The 14,303-nt window shown below is 32.7% G+C and overlaps 1 pseudogene; it reads right to left on the reverse strand.

Annotated features, from left to right (window-relative positions):
* Nucleotides 1-1,839: 1,839 nt before the first annotated feature.
* Nucleotides 1,840-3,810, reverse strand: LOC122305752 (annotated as a pseudogene).
* Nucleotides 3,811-14,303: the final 10,493 nt, after the last annotated feature.

A 14,303-nucleotide genomic window follows, 5' to 3' on the forward strand; every position in this document is an offset into this window, starting at 1 on the left:
AGGGACACTATGTTGTCTGAAAGGTAGTTGCTCTCTAGAACCCGCAAAGGGTAGCCATTTTGCGTTAATAGGCTTTATCTGAAACGCTCCAATGTAATGCTGTAGGTGTGCCTGGGTCTACGATAGTCGAATCTTGGTAGAATCCTATCTTGGAACTGTTTCGAGTGACTACACCCGTTTTACTCTTGGGGGCCTTCTCTGTCATGTTATGTTGTTGAGAGAGGCAATCTGTGTGAGTTGCAAATTCAAATTTCTAGAATTGGCAATCTTGTGAAGGATGTGTGAATGTGCAGACTTGGACAATAAAATTTTAATGGAAAGCATTGTATGACTAGCAGCACTCGTTGCTGCCTCAATTTTGTGCTGGGTTGGTTTTATGGCACCACGAGGATAGTGAAAGAAGTCTGGAGTACTGGGAGCCAAACCAAATGGGACAGAATGTAATCTGATACTAACTTGCCAATTGCTAGAATTAAATGGTAGAAATGACAGAAACAAAAGAAAAAGTGTGGTATGGCTGAAATGGTTGAGACAAGGGTAGGTTTAGTTGTTGTGTTGATTTATGGTCTTAGATGTAAAATTGCGAATCAATGCTGCCATAGAAACAGCTATACATCAAGTCAAATAGAGATCCATAACCAGTCGGACTTGTGCTTACTCCCCTGTGACCAAACTGCCCATGTTAAGTTTTGCCTTAATACTCTAAACAATTAGTACTCAAAAGTAAGAAGGGGTAGGGATCACAAGTGCTACATTATGTCAATGGTTACTCCACATAACCTTTTAAAGGTCAATCGGTTTGATTTTAGCGGATGCAGACCTTATTATGTAGTAATCTACGTAAGCAAATTCAAGCATATAATGGATCAGGGACTTCTGGACATCGCAAGACCTTTTAAGGTTCTTTGGAATCTAGCATTTGGCATGAAAGTAAAAAATTGTAAATAACAAGGATCAGGGACTACATGTGTGTTATGTTGTAAAGGACGGTGGGATAGACTCATTGATACACTACTTAATACATTGAGGCGATAAAAAGAATGACAATGGTTGTACTTTTGCTGTGACAGGTGTTTTTTTCGTATATTGCATAAGAAGATTGACTTCTGATGTAGAAATTATGAACATATTCATGTATTCTTTTCTCAGAAGAGGGGGAAGTATCTAGCAGTTAAAATTGCTTATTGTTCTGCAATAATAGGCTATGAGTGAATCCGGGGGTACAACTTTACATCCCAGGAGTGGGCCGAAAGGATCCTGTCTTGGAGAAATTGTGTGTCTTAAAAGAAATAAAGTGCTGTTGATCAGGAGAAAAAGGGGGGATATAGAGATGTCGCAGTGTCATGTCATAGTATTGGGAAGCATCCAGCCCAACTGGTTTGCAATCGGAAACAATACAATTCTAAATATAGCCACGAGTCATTAGTTGGAAGTACCACCAGCTTATGCCTTGAACTTTTGGATACCGTTTGCATTTGACATTCTACTATAAACATCAATATCTTATAGGTGAAAGGGGCAGTCTTTTACTTGAAGCTCTCTGTATGTTGTACAAGTCACTGAAGGCCATCCCAACATACCTTGCATCAAAGCTCAATTTTTCCACGTGTGTTTCAGGAACTTCTTTGTTGGCGTTATGCCCTTTTTTTTCCAATTAATTCAAAGTTATTTTATTTTCGGTTTCTAATGTGAAAGCATCCTGTCAAATGTGTATAACAATTAACAGGTAATATATGCTTTGACATTTCTGGGCTTTTGACGCTTTTTTTTTTTTTTTCTCTATTTGCCTTGATCTTCGGTTTATTAAGAACTTTAATCAGCTGTTGTTTGGCAGGATGGTAACCTTTTATTTTTCGTACTAGTAAGTTACAAGTGTCTTGGGTCTTAACTCTATTCAATCCAATCTAAGTAGGCCCTGTACGTACCACTTCAAACCTACTCCCAAGGGGAGGAAAAACAATGAAATCAGCCAATTCTTCAATTTCCCTTTATTCCATTAGTTTATCACCCCAAACAGCATCAGAAGATGAAAGGAAAATGATGATTTTCCCTTATTTGTAATCTTCTAAGTTCTAGTAACCGAGCAGTTGAGGACCTAAAACACTCGGGAAGGACAAAAACAACAAAACCCACAGGTGACAGAGGATCTATATATAAAAAAGCACCAGTGGAATAAGAAAGGACTGCTCTTTTTGTCTCCTCATCTTCTGTTTTCTTCTGGATGGAAAGGACTGCTTGATTTCACCATTCGATGCCTTGCATCTTCCTCAGAGTCAACACAAATTCATAGATTTCTTCTGGGTCTGGAAGAACTTTGGCCACACTCTGTCGTTGCAAGCACCTCTTGATCCAAGCCGAGAATTTGGGACAGTGGTCTTCAACTTTAAAGCCCGCTATTTTCTCATACGCCACGAACCAACTGGTTAGAGCAATTGCTATGATGTCAATAAACGCGAAGCATTCACCACCGAAGTAATCCTCCTCCCCAGGAGCTCCTTCTTAATTGCTTCAACACCTGTATGAACTCCTCCTTGCCTGCCTCTTGTGCCTCTCCATTGCTTCTCCATATTCTCCCGCCCGCTTCATATACCTTCCCAATGTAGATATAACCATAATGAAAAACATAATCCCTTGAGTTTAGGTAATTACCATACAATAACATAAAATAATCCCTTGAGTTTATATATATATATATATATATAAAGGGTGGAGAGTTTCGAATTCAAGTTTTCCATTTAGAGAACCGGGTCATATATCATTAGGTCATCATGCTCTTGGCAATCCCTTGAGTTGTTACACTTCTTTACATGTCCTTGAACTATTAACAGATCACAAGAAAGTATAATAGAGTATAGATAACAAACTACGCGTAATTAAAACTTAGCCAAAATAAGAAATCAGTTGAAAAATTCTACATTGTGTAATTTATTTAATTTTACGAAGAATTCTATTTACAAGCCAGCGTGAATGGTACACTTTTAATGCTAACGAGAAATTCAGAATTTTGAATCTTGCGCAGATTTCGTGACATTAATATTGTGAGAGGACATACTTATAAGTAGAACTACTAGTATTCATGCGTTGGAACCAACCTTTTTGTCGATGAAGTCAGCCCAGAAGCGAGCATGAGCTCTGGCATACAGGCAAGTTGGGAGTAGTGGTTGAGCAGGCCAGACCTCATCGATATAGCAGACAATGATCGTGGATTCACAGATGGGCTTTCCGTCATGCAGCAATACAGGCACCTTCTGGTGAGGGGAGTAACAGCTCACTCTTTCCCCCAACAAATTCTCCGCTCTATCTTCACGTTGCACACCTTTTTCCTCCAGTGCAATTTTTACTCGCATGCTGAAGGGACTGGCCCAGCAATCCAAAAGAACCACCTCTCCTTTTGACATCTTAAACTGTGAATCTCTCTGCTAAATCTTCCTTTTTGTTCACTAGTAACAGCAATGAGCATAAACTAAGTTTATATTTACAAATGGGTAATCGTGGGCAATGAGAGTAACAGTTCTACAACTCTAATGTGGTCTTCTTTTGGAATACCCGCCCAAAACGAGATGCCAAAGTTGTCTTCAAGTATAGAGATTTTGGCTTTTGGAAGCCGGCTCATAGGGACGAGCACAAGGGTAAAATAAGATATTTGAATTTCAGAAGTATAGAATCCGTTCATCCCTAGTACGAAAGGAAATATATAAAAGGTTTTTGGCTAATTTCTAAATGATTTTAAAAGAGGGTTATAAAGAAACAAAATATGATTCATCAGGCTATAGTTATCAAAATAAACTTCTATTCCTCACAGAGAATAAATGGGATCAAATGTTTATTATCATTTTAATTACAGCTCCAACTCCATAATTATAAACCGAGATTATGTGATAGAGATAAATTACCTAAAACTTGTTCCTAAAGATTATATGTACAAAATATATAGCACGACACCATAAACCTATATCAATTGATTGAGGCACAATAAATTAGCTGTGTTAGATATTATGTAAATATACACAATGGAAGAAATATCTCAAGAATAATCTGCATGGTTGTTCCATAAGTGAATCCAGTGTACAAACCTCTGATCTTGCCTTCACCCAGTGTGTGAGTAAGTTACATAAATAAATCTAAAGGCACACTTAATATGTTCATAGCTTAAGAATTTTTCACTCACAGAACAAAAAGATTCAAAGATGGCTCTGGCAAGAATAGAGAACTGATTTAAAATCAATCCTAGCATGATAACCGTTAAGACCAGCCTATGTTACAACCATAACTTCCGACATAACATCTAGAGTAATATTAGTCGTTATGACTAGCATCCCAATAAGGAAAGTGGTAGGAGCATGCCCACTAAGGTCGCCCCCTACTTTATTACAAGCTAATAAGAGCTAACAGGTGGAATATGTAGCCTAAATGCCATGACATAAACCAAATTTCATCGAAGTTATGTCTCCCTATAAAACTTTGTTATTTATAAATTAGTACGTAAACACATCATTTACTGTGAGACTCGTCAAGTTATAAAAAAAAAATACAAAATACTGATACTTTTTGTATCAGACGATGTGAAAGAATTGCACGTCAGCTATATATATGAATAAATTTGTTTTTTCCTTGAAAATGGGTTTTTAATTGCATGTCTGAATTCAATTACATTGGGGGCGGCCTTAACAAATTCAAAAACAAACATACGCCGATTGGGCTGTTGGAGAAAAGTAAACGAGTTGGGAAGAGCTTCCCGTCGCCGCCTGTGATTACGTGGGCAGGCTTTTCCTTTGACTTTGGGCTGCTGCCATGTTGCTCAGTGGGGTGGGGGGAACTCGGATCTGCGTTGTCGGCCTTCAGTATTGTCGTAAAGTCAGAAATCCATCTTTGATGATCTGGCCTAATCTTTTATTAATTTATTCTTTATATATATAATGTGTACTTTTTTCATACAGAGTAATACAAGAAAAATATAAACATTTTTTACTATTAAAAATATGCATCAATTTAGAGAAAAATAGCAAACGGCAGAGTAAAGAGAAACTGAATAGACTTAACGATGATTGAGAAAATTAGCATTAATTATAGGTTTTAAAATTTTGGGTCAAACTTTTAAATTTTATGAGAAATTATAGATTCTTTCAATATTTTAAAGTTAAAATTTCGGTTTTAATAAAATTCTGAACATATAATATATATATAGACTTTGAAAATAAAGATGGATTATATGATGGTTATTTCAATTTCTTAAAAGGGCTAGAGATAATTAATTTTTATTAATTTTTTCTTTAGATGTATTAAGGGAGATGGGGTCTATTTCAAAATAGAGAAATAATATTTATAATTATAGAGTTTATAAATCATATACTTTTTTAAAAAATATAAATAAATACGAGATTAATGTAAAGAAAAATAAAAATAAAATATGCTTATATCTTTAAAATTATATCTAATAATAGGAAAATGATATAATTCTAACTATATTACAGTTGGTTTATAACTGTGTATTAAATAATTATTTATTTATTGTATTTTAAACTGTTGATAGGACAATTATTTCGATTTAAAGTGAAAAATATAATTTTTAAATATAAAATTATAGATAAATGATAAAATAATTGGTGAAGTATCATTGTCCCTAATAATATTACTCTTCAAAACATTTCTAGCGGCCCTCGACTCCTCCGCCACCCTACAATGGTTGTTGTCGTGTTGACATATATATATATATATTTATATTGCAATAATAAACTAGCTACTGTTATAGAAACATGTGGAACCACGTACTACTCGTGTGTGATACATGTTTCACGATGTTGACATTTGCTCTGACAAATTGTACTCGGGAGGAAAAATAATGGGAATTGCTTCTACACAGAAGCGGCTGTAGGATTTTATTTTATTTTTTAATTTTTATATTTTTATTTAATAGTTGAGTAAATATTTTTTAATGAATTTATTTTTAAAAAAATATTTAATAAAAAAATATATCTTTTTAAAAAAGGAGAGAAAAATTTTACCTTGGTCATTTCGGTGGCCTCCTTCTCTTCTGTAGAAGTATCACCGTCCAAAAATAATAACAATAAAAACAGGAAAGAAATTTTAGAAATTAAAATATAGAAAAAGTAGGTATCCCAAAATGATTACGTGCATGCATGGTTCCAATTTATAATTAATTTTGGAGTTGAATGGTACTAATTTCGAATAAACTTCTCATCTTCACGATCACATAAAACCAACTTACGGCATCTAATTTTCTTTGCACAACTACCATCCATAAAACTTGGGTATTAATTGCTATGTGGTCCAACTAGTTTGGTAACGTAAACGTCGTTAAGTATCATTTCCTGCATGTTGATCATAAAACAAGAACACGTACAATAAACAGCGTTTTCATTATGTGATCGATCAGTTGAAGGACTTCGCGTGATCGATCGATGTTCCCACGAAATGGATTGACCATATTAATGAAGTTTCTCAACTAACACGAAACCAAAATGGACGGTTATATGATACGTGTAGGAATAGAGTGCATGCGATTTACTTATGTATGCGCATTATATATAGAAAAATGTTGCGAATACAAAAATATTATATAAAATAAATTCACAAACTAAATTTCATTTCATAAAATATATTAGATCTACTTTATAATAAAAGTAACTTTATAAATACATGACGTACAACATCAAACCATATTAATTTATGAATTTACTTTTATATAATTCTTTTGTAGCTAAATTATTTTCTTTATATACATATGGCATGCATGCATGCCAGCGGTCGGTGCACTACCGTGTGGGAATAAGTTGCTAGGTTTGAAAAAATACAATGTATCGAAGTTAATTAGCTGCATGCATATATGCATGAATATTGATTTCCATGCATGTATATATCGTAAACGCATGCGTGTGTAATGAGCTTGTTTACGCGGTATATATATTTTGATTTTTAATCATAATTTTATAAATATAGAAAATGATCCCCCTAAAAAAATTTATAATCTCTATATGCTTTACAAAATTATATAAAATTTCAATATATGTAGAAATGTCTCTCTAGTTTTTTTTTTTTTCTATAATCTCATAATTTTGTATAATTTCTATGTATTATTTATTTTTAAGACTGTGTTATCACCAAAATTAAATCAAAATTTAAGTTTAGGAGAAATAATAAATTTATTAATATAGATCCCAAACTTTTTTGTTATACAATATTAGGCTTCTTAATATAGAATCTAAAGAAAAAATACAATAAAGATTATTTAAGGTTGGTGATCTATATGGAAAATAATTGAGAGATTTTATCCTCTAGACTTCATTGAGCAACAAAAAACTTATTTAAGATCTGTATTATAGTATTATATACTTAATATGACTTAAAAATATCTGAAATTTACATTAAACTTAATAAACTAGTTTATATATTAGAATGAAATATGACATTCTCAAAGATTGCTTACTAGTTTATATGAAGCAAATAAATTTTAAATATTGTATTATAAAAATAATAATTGATAAATACTATTTCATAAAACATTATTGTCAAAAATCTAAAACATCTATTAAGATGTTGTCAGTGGCAGAACCAGGAATTTGTTTCCTGGAGGGGCCAAGTAAAGATAAAAGTATAACAAAATGTTTTTTATTCTATTTCTACACAATTTTTTCTGTGCTATCAAATAGTAAGATCTAAAATAAAAATAAAATAAGTTTAATACAACCTATGTATTAAAAAAATATATCATGTATCAAGAATAATATATTATTAAAATAATAAAAAAAATATAAGTAAATAATATATAAGATCAAAATAATTTTGTTAAGGGGGGGCCAAATTAATTTTTTAGAGAGTTGGCTAACATAAGATAAATTTAATATTATCTTATTAAATCATAAAATATTAATATATATATATATTTTTTCAAACTTTTGTGGGGCCAGGGTGTAATAGCCCGCTAGAAATTCAATTAAGGAATTTCTATTGACTTTAGGAACCTCGTGAAAACTCTGTAAGTTTACACGAATCGACTAATCGCATAAATTTTAGCCTGTCAACATAGTTAGTGTTATCACTCACTATGGTGCCAGAAATGCGATTTTAATTATTTGAAATAGTTAAAAGTGTCAAAATACATTATAGTCTACACCACTAGGCTTAATTGAATATTTAGAATTTTTCAGTACTAAGTTTATTACGTTTATTTTTGGAGTGAATAGTAACCTTGGTAAATGTACTGAGCGCAGTGTTTTCAAAATCATAGTGTGAAATGTCCAAATTAGGATAGCGATATTTTATTTGGACACTTGGCAAGATCTTAACCACACATAATGAATAGTATTAGATACTTGGCACAAAGAGAAACCATTAGATGGAATTGTGAAGGAAATCAAGGTGTGAGATCATGACACCTAAGCAAAATACACATTTGGAAAATATCTTAAGAATAGAGATTTAAAATACACACAGAAAGATTTTAGCCACCTTACTCTTCCAAGTCTACTCCACATTTGGAAAATATATTGAACTGATTTTTATAGATATTATTGGATAGAATATTTTGAGATAATATTTTATAGATATTTTGGGTAGGAGAAAACCACACTCAACTCTCAACTCCAGCCTTATCACCTCCCTTATCTCGTCCATAAATGTGTCTAGCCAGCACCCATGAACTTATCTTCAATTACTCCTTCTAATAAAAGATTATCAAACACTCTCTCTCGGACAGATTTTAGGAGATCTTTTGCACGCCTATTTCGAAGCTGTTGTAAGTGTTTTATCATAAAGTCTCCTTCATATAAGTTGTTCCTTTTTTAGTCTAGTTTACATGGATATCTTATTTGCCCCATTTGAAGATCATTTGGTCAGTCAAATATTGTGTAAACTATAGAAAGGTCATTCTGGGAGATAAACTGGAGAATATGTTATAGTTTGGAGTTTTTGACCAAGCTAATGGATAGATATTGATCCGAAATTTTTATGGAGTATTGTTAACATGTATATGTGACTATTGGTTGAGGATTTTTGCATGATTAAAGGTTTTGATGAAAGATGTTCTTAGATTTAGAAACTTAGAAACTGGAAGAGGAAAAACAGTTTCTGTTTTGAGAAAGTTTAACTCTTTGGTAGTCTAAACCTATTCTAATGACTTTGATAATTTTATTGGAGGATCCTAAACATCTTATATACATGTTATATTATTATTTTGAAAATATTTGATGTTAGTTTCAAAGATATGAAATTTTATGCAAAGAGATATTCAGATAAGCCAAAGTGTGGATATTCTTGGCTAAATTTATGTTTTGGTTAATTTCTAACCATGTGATCTTGAATTAGAAGCTTGTATATGTTTTAGGACATTTTTTTAAACCATGTAATGGTTTGGTTTGAAGATCATATATTTATAAGTTATAGATCAAGAGATTTATCAAAACTAGTTGAGGAAAAAGCTCCTGTTTTTGGACTAAGTGTAAAACCAAAAAACTCCAAATGTTATTTTGTGATTTTGGTGACTTTAGTTTGATGATTTAAAGCATGGTTGATGTTAGGATGATATTATGAATATGTTAGAAGTAAGATTTGATTTTTGAAATTCTTGGAGATGTTTTGATTTAAGGTCAAAACTTGTGATTCAAATGCTTGGATCTTTTTACAAAAAAGTTTGGTGTTGATTATTAGATTTTTCTAAATGGATGTTTTAAGTATGGTTTTGAACTTAGGATTGGAAGATGTTTGTTGCAAAATTTTGGTTTAAGCATGAGTTTTGAAGTTGGAAGGAATTGCAACAAAAATAAAGGGAAATGGCCTATGGATGTTTCGACCATAGTGTGTTCTTCATGGTTGTGTTTTGTTTTAAATTTTTATGAGTTGATATTTAAGTTTAGGACAAAATTTATATGAGGAATGTAAATTTTGGAAATTTTTGAAGTTAGTATGCAAAATCCTTAAGTTATGGGTAAAACGGTCAATTTCCCACATGTAGAGAGTAAAATGAAAATTTTACTCTTTAAGTTAATATTTTCCATGTTTCAAATTATTAGTGATTTAGTTCTAATTTTTAGAATCACTAATTACAGTTCCTCGTGATCGCACTTGAAGTTTTATAAGAAACGCGGAGATCGAGGTAAGTTAGCTTTTAACTTACTAGCAGTCTACTGTGTATGTGTGCTAAGTAAAAGAATTACAGTGTATGTATGTATGTTATCATATATGTCATACCATGCCAAGTTATCATGTAATTGTCTATTATACAGAATTTATTCTGTCATCAATTTTTTATCTGTTACACAATATATTCTGTCATGTATTACTATACATTACAAATATGTCATGTTAAATATGTTGTCTGTTATATGTTATGTCATGTTATGAAATATTACTATCTCAATTTGGTTATGTATTTAACTACAATTGTGATGCGTAAAATACATGGGGCCACAACAACTGTGGAGTATGTATTTTTCATGTTAAGTCAAGTTTATGTAGAATACATGGGGCCACAACAACTGTGGAGTATGTATTTAACTGCATAGTGATGTATAGAATACATGGGGCCACAACAACTGTGGAGTATGTATTTACATATAGAATACATGGGGCCACAACAACTGTGGAGTATGTATTTTTAATGTTAAGTCAAGTTTGTGTAGAATACATGGGGCCACAACAACTGTGGAGTATGTATTTACACGTAGAATACATGGGGCCACAACAACTGTGGAGTATGTATTTTTCATGTTAAATTCAAGTTTCAGAGCAAGTTCATGCTAAGTCAAGTTTCAGATCAAGTTCATGTCAAGTCAAGTTCAGTTCATGATTCAATTTAAGCTATGTCAATTATGCTATGTTGTATGCTAAGTTATGCTTTAATTACTTATGAATTTGATTATGCATTTATGCTTTTACTGTCATACATGCATCATTAGTCTGTATGGAAGTTTTTTGTTAACTTGCTGAGATTTGTAATCAAATCTCACTGTGGTAGTCCCAACTACCATTCCCCCCGAATGGTAGATCTTGTTACAGGACCTGAAGGAGGATCAGGAGCTGACCAACTAGACACAGTCGACTGAACGACGGTGCGTCGTTAATGTTAATATAGTAGTTAAATTACTACTTGTACGATGGAGTTGCATCTCCAGTACTTTTGGATCAAAACTATTTTGGAATAGTGCTGTGATCTTAGTTATTCAATGGATCTTTATGTATGAAGTATGTTTTAAGTATTGGGATATTTTCAGTTTGGTGCATAGTATTGCTAAAAAAAAAATTATCCGCTGCGAATATTGCATAATGTTAGATGCAGGTTAGGATTATTGCATCTTATATGTCATGAACGGGGGCAGGTAACCTTGTGTTACATGTCTCGACGCTTCAAATGTCCGTCCGATCCCAAACGGAATTTGGGGGCGTCACAGGGTGGTATCAGAGCAATACGTCTCTGGGCAGTAAATCCACATGTCCTTAGGAAATGCACCAAACATTAGGCTTGAATTTCTTAAGGTATGAAGGGTAGTATGTGGTTTTAATATATATGCTCGTGTGTTTCAAGAAGGGACACATGACTCGTGATAGAATACCTCGGAATCCTAAGGGAGATAACAATCAAAAAGATCAGAATTTTCCGATGGATAAAGAATTAGTTGAGGTAAACATAGTTAACGTTGATCTGATTGCAATTGATGGTAGTATTGCATTATTATTATTTTGGAGTAAGTCAAGTCATTGGGGTTGGTAAATTGTACATTATTTGATTCAAACGAGTCATTGTTTCTATTAATTGTGGTAGTGCTTGAGAATTCAGTTTGGAAGCTAAATTGTTACCCTAGTGGTAAGAGTAACAATTTTCATTAGAAGTATTATTGTTCATACCAATGTAGATATAGAATACCTTTTAGTAATATGAGAAAGGATATGTAGGATTGATAAATGGTATTCCACATATTTGGAGAATTGTTTTGATTCGGAGAATACGATAGAAATTGTGTTTGGAAGAGTAATTTGATTAGGAGAAACTTTAGCCTTAGTAGAATTTATTTATGATAATAGTATTACCACGTCGCCAGTTAATGATTTCTGGCAAAACACTATCTTTATGGATACATAGATCGATCTTCTTTTGAAGACTATTATATGGAGAGTAAAATATTGGTCTTGAGGATTTATGTGAACATTAGGAACAAATCATTTAGAGTTAGAATAATTGATAACTTATGATGGATAGAAGAGTTATGACAATCATAAGAGAGAAAGTTTCAAGTTTAAGTTATTAACTAGTCAGTTATCAAAGTACCACCTAGGAAGATGACTGATTGTTGCGATTATAAAGAAGTAAGTTAGTCCTAGACCAGTAGAACTCCTTGAGGTTTTTATTAACTTGAAGATTACTGAGAGTTTGAATATGCATGATTAAATGCATATTTATATAAGTCATTGGATCATGTCATATATATGAAAATCCCTGAAAGAAATAAAATGGAGTACATAAAACATATACCAGAAGATATAAACACAAATATGAATATTTGTGAAGTATTATTTTATTATCATAAAACAAAATTACAGAAATTTGAGGCTCTTTGCCTCAATCTTTAAACGTTCTTGCTCTTCAAAAATCTGCATGCCTCTCCTATCTAAAGGAGTAGCCACTCGAAAAGAAGAGTTAAGCAAAGATTTTAAATCTCTGTTCTCTCGCTTTACTGCTTCTATCTTCATGTTGGATTCCATAAGAAGCCTCTGAAGCAGAGAAATACTCTCGTGGAGTTTGTCAACCCCACCAGTCCTGGATTGCAGTCTCTGAGAATATGCGACAATGGCTGATGAGTATCGAGTACCGAGACTCACAAGCTCGTAGATAAGTTCATTTTCTGACTTATTAGTCAGATCATTATTTGATTGCATAATAGCACCTATGGAAGAAGCAGAAACAACTGGGGAACGAGGTGCAGAATACCTCATGTTTTGGCAATGAGAAGATTGCTGAGCCATTGCAAAGTGAGTAAGCAGAAAGAGATTGCAGAGTAAGAATGCAGATTAATTTCAGAAAAGTGAAGAAGATGAGATGAGAAAGAAGATGAACTGAATAATTCTTTTATAGAGAAAATTATGACGAATCACCTCTCGTGAATCATTTCTCTACAAGAGACAAGAGCAATGTAGTATCATAGCTGCGGTGCCTGACAATTACAGAAGAACAAAGTAGTGTCGTAGCTATGCGGCGCCTGACAACTACAGAAGACCTATAAAAATCACGCGGATCAGAGTTGTCTGGTCTAAAACAGAGTGCCACCGATTTTGTTAAAAAGAGAGAGGTTAACGGTTTAATTTTGATGAATTCTTTACTAACTATGGTATTTATAAGAACATTTAAAGTATATCACCTATGCTTTTCTAAAGAAGAGTTTCGGAAGATTATTTACTTAAAGTTTTAGGTTTGGAGAGTATGTCGTTACAACTTGGCCAACCCTGTACAAAGAAGTATAATCTAATTGTTGATTAAAGTAAGAGAGTTAAGGAATGACATAATCTCAAAGGCAAATATATACGGGATAGACAGTAGGTTGGTAAGCAACACCTCCTTATTAAATTTCTATTTCTTATTTAATTCGATTTCGAGGACGAAATCTTTTTTTTAGGAGGGGAGATTGTAACAGCCCGCTAGAAATTCAATTAAGGAATTTCTATTGACTTTAGGAACCTCGTGAAAACTCTGTAAGTTTACACGAATCGACTAATCGCATAAATTTTAGCCTGTCAACATAGTTAGTGTTATCACTCACTATGGTGCCAGAAATGCGATTTTAATTATTTGAGATAGTTAAAAGTGTCAAAATACATTATAGTCTACACCACTAGGCTTAATTGAATATTTAGAATTTTTCAGTACTAAGTTTATTACGTTTATTTTTGGAGTGAATAGTAACCTCGGTAAATGTACTGAGCGCAGTGTTTTCAAAATCATAGTGTGAAATGTCCAAATTAGGATAGCGATATTTTATTTGGACACTTGGTAAGATCTTAACCACACATAATGAATAGTATTAGATACTTGGCACAAAGAGAAACCATTAGATGGAATTGTGAAGGAAATCAAGGTGTGAGATCATGACACCTAAGCAAAATACACATTTGGAAAATATCTTAAGAATAGAGATTTAAAATACACACAGAAAGATTTTAGCCACCTTACTCTTCCAAGTCTACTCCACATTTGGAAAATATATTGAACTGATTTTTATAGATATTATTGGATAGAATATTTTGAGATAATATTTTATAGATATTTTGGGTAGGAGAAAACCACACTCAACTCTCAACTC

The sequence above is a fragment of the Carya illinoinensis genome, chromosome 3 (assembly GCF_018687715.1).
Source record: "Carya illinoinensis cultivar Pawnee chromosome 3, C.illinoinensisPawnee_v1, whole genome shotgun sequence".
In the NCBI taxonomy this organism is placed as follows: Eukaryota; Viridiplantae; Streptophyta; class Magnoliopsida; order Fagales; family Juglandaceae; genus Carya; species Carya illinoinensis.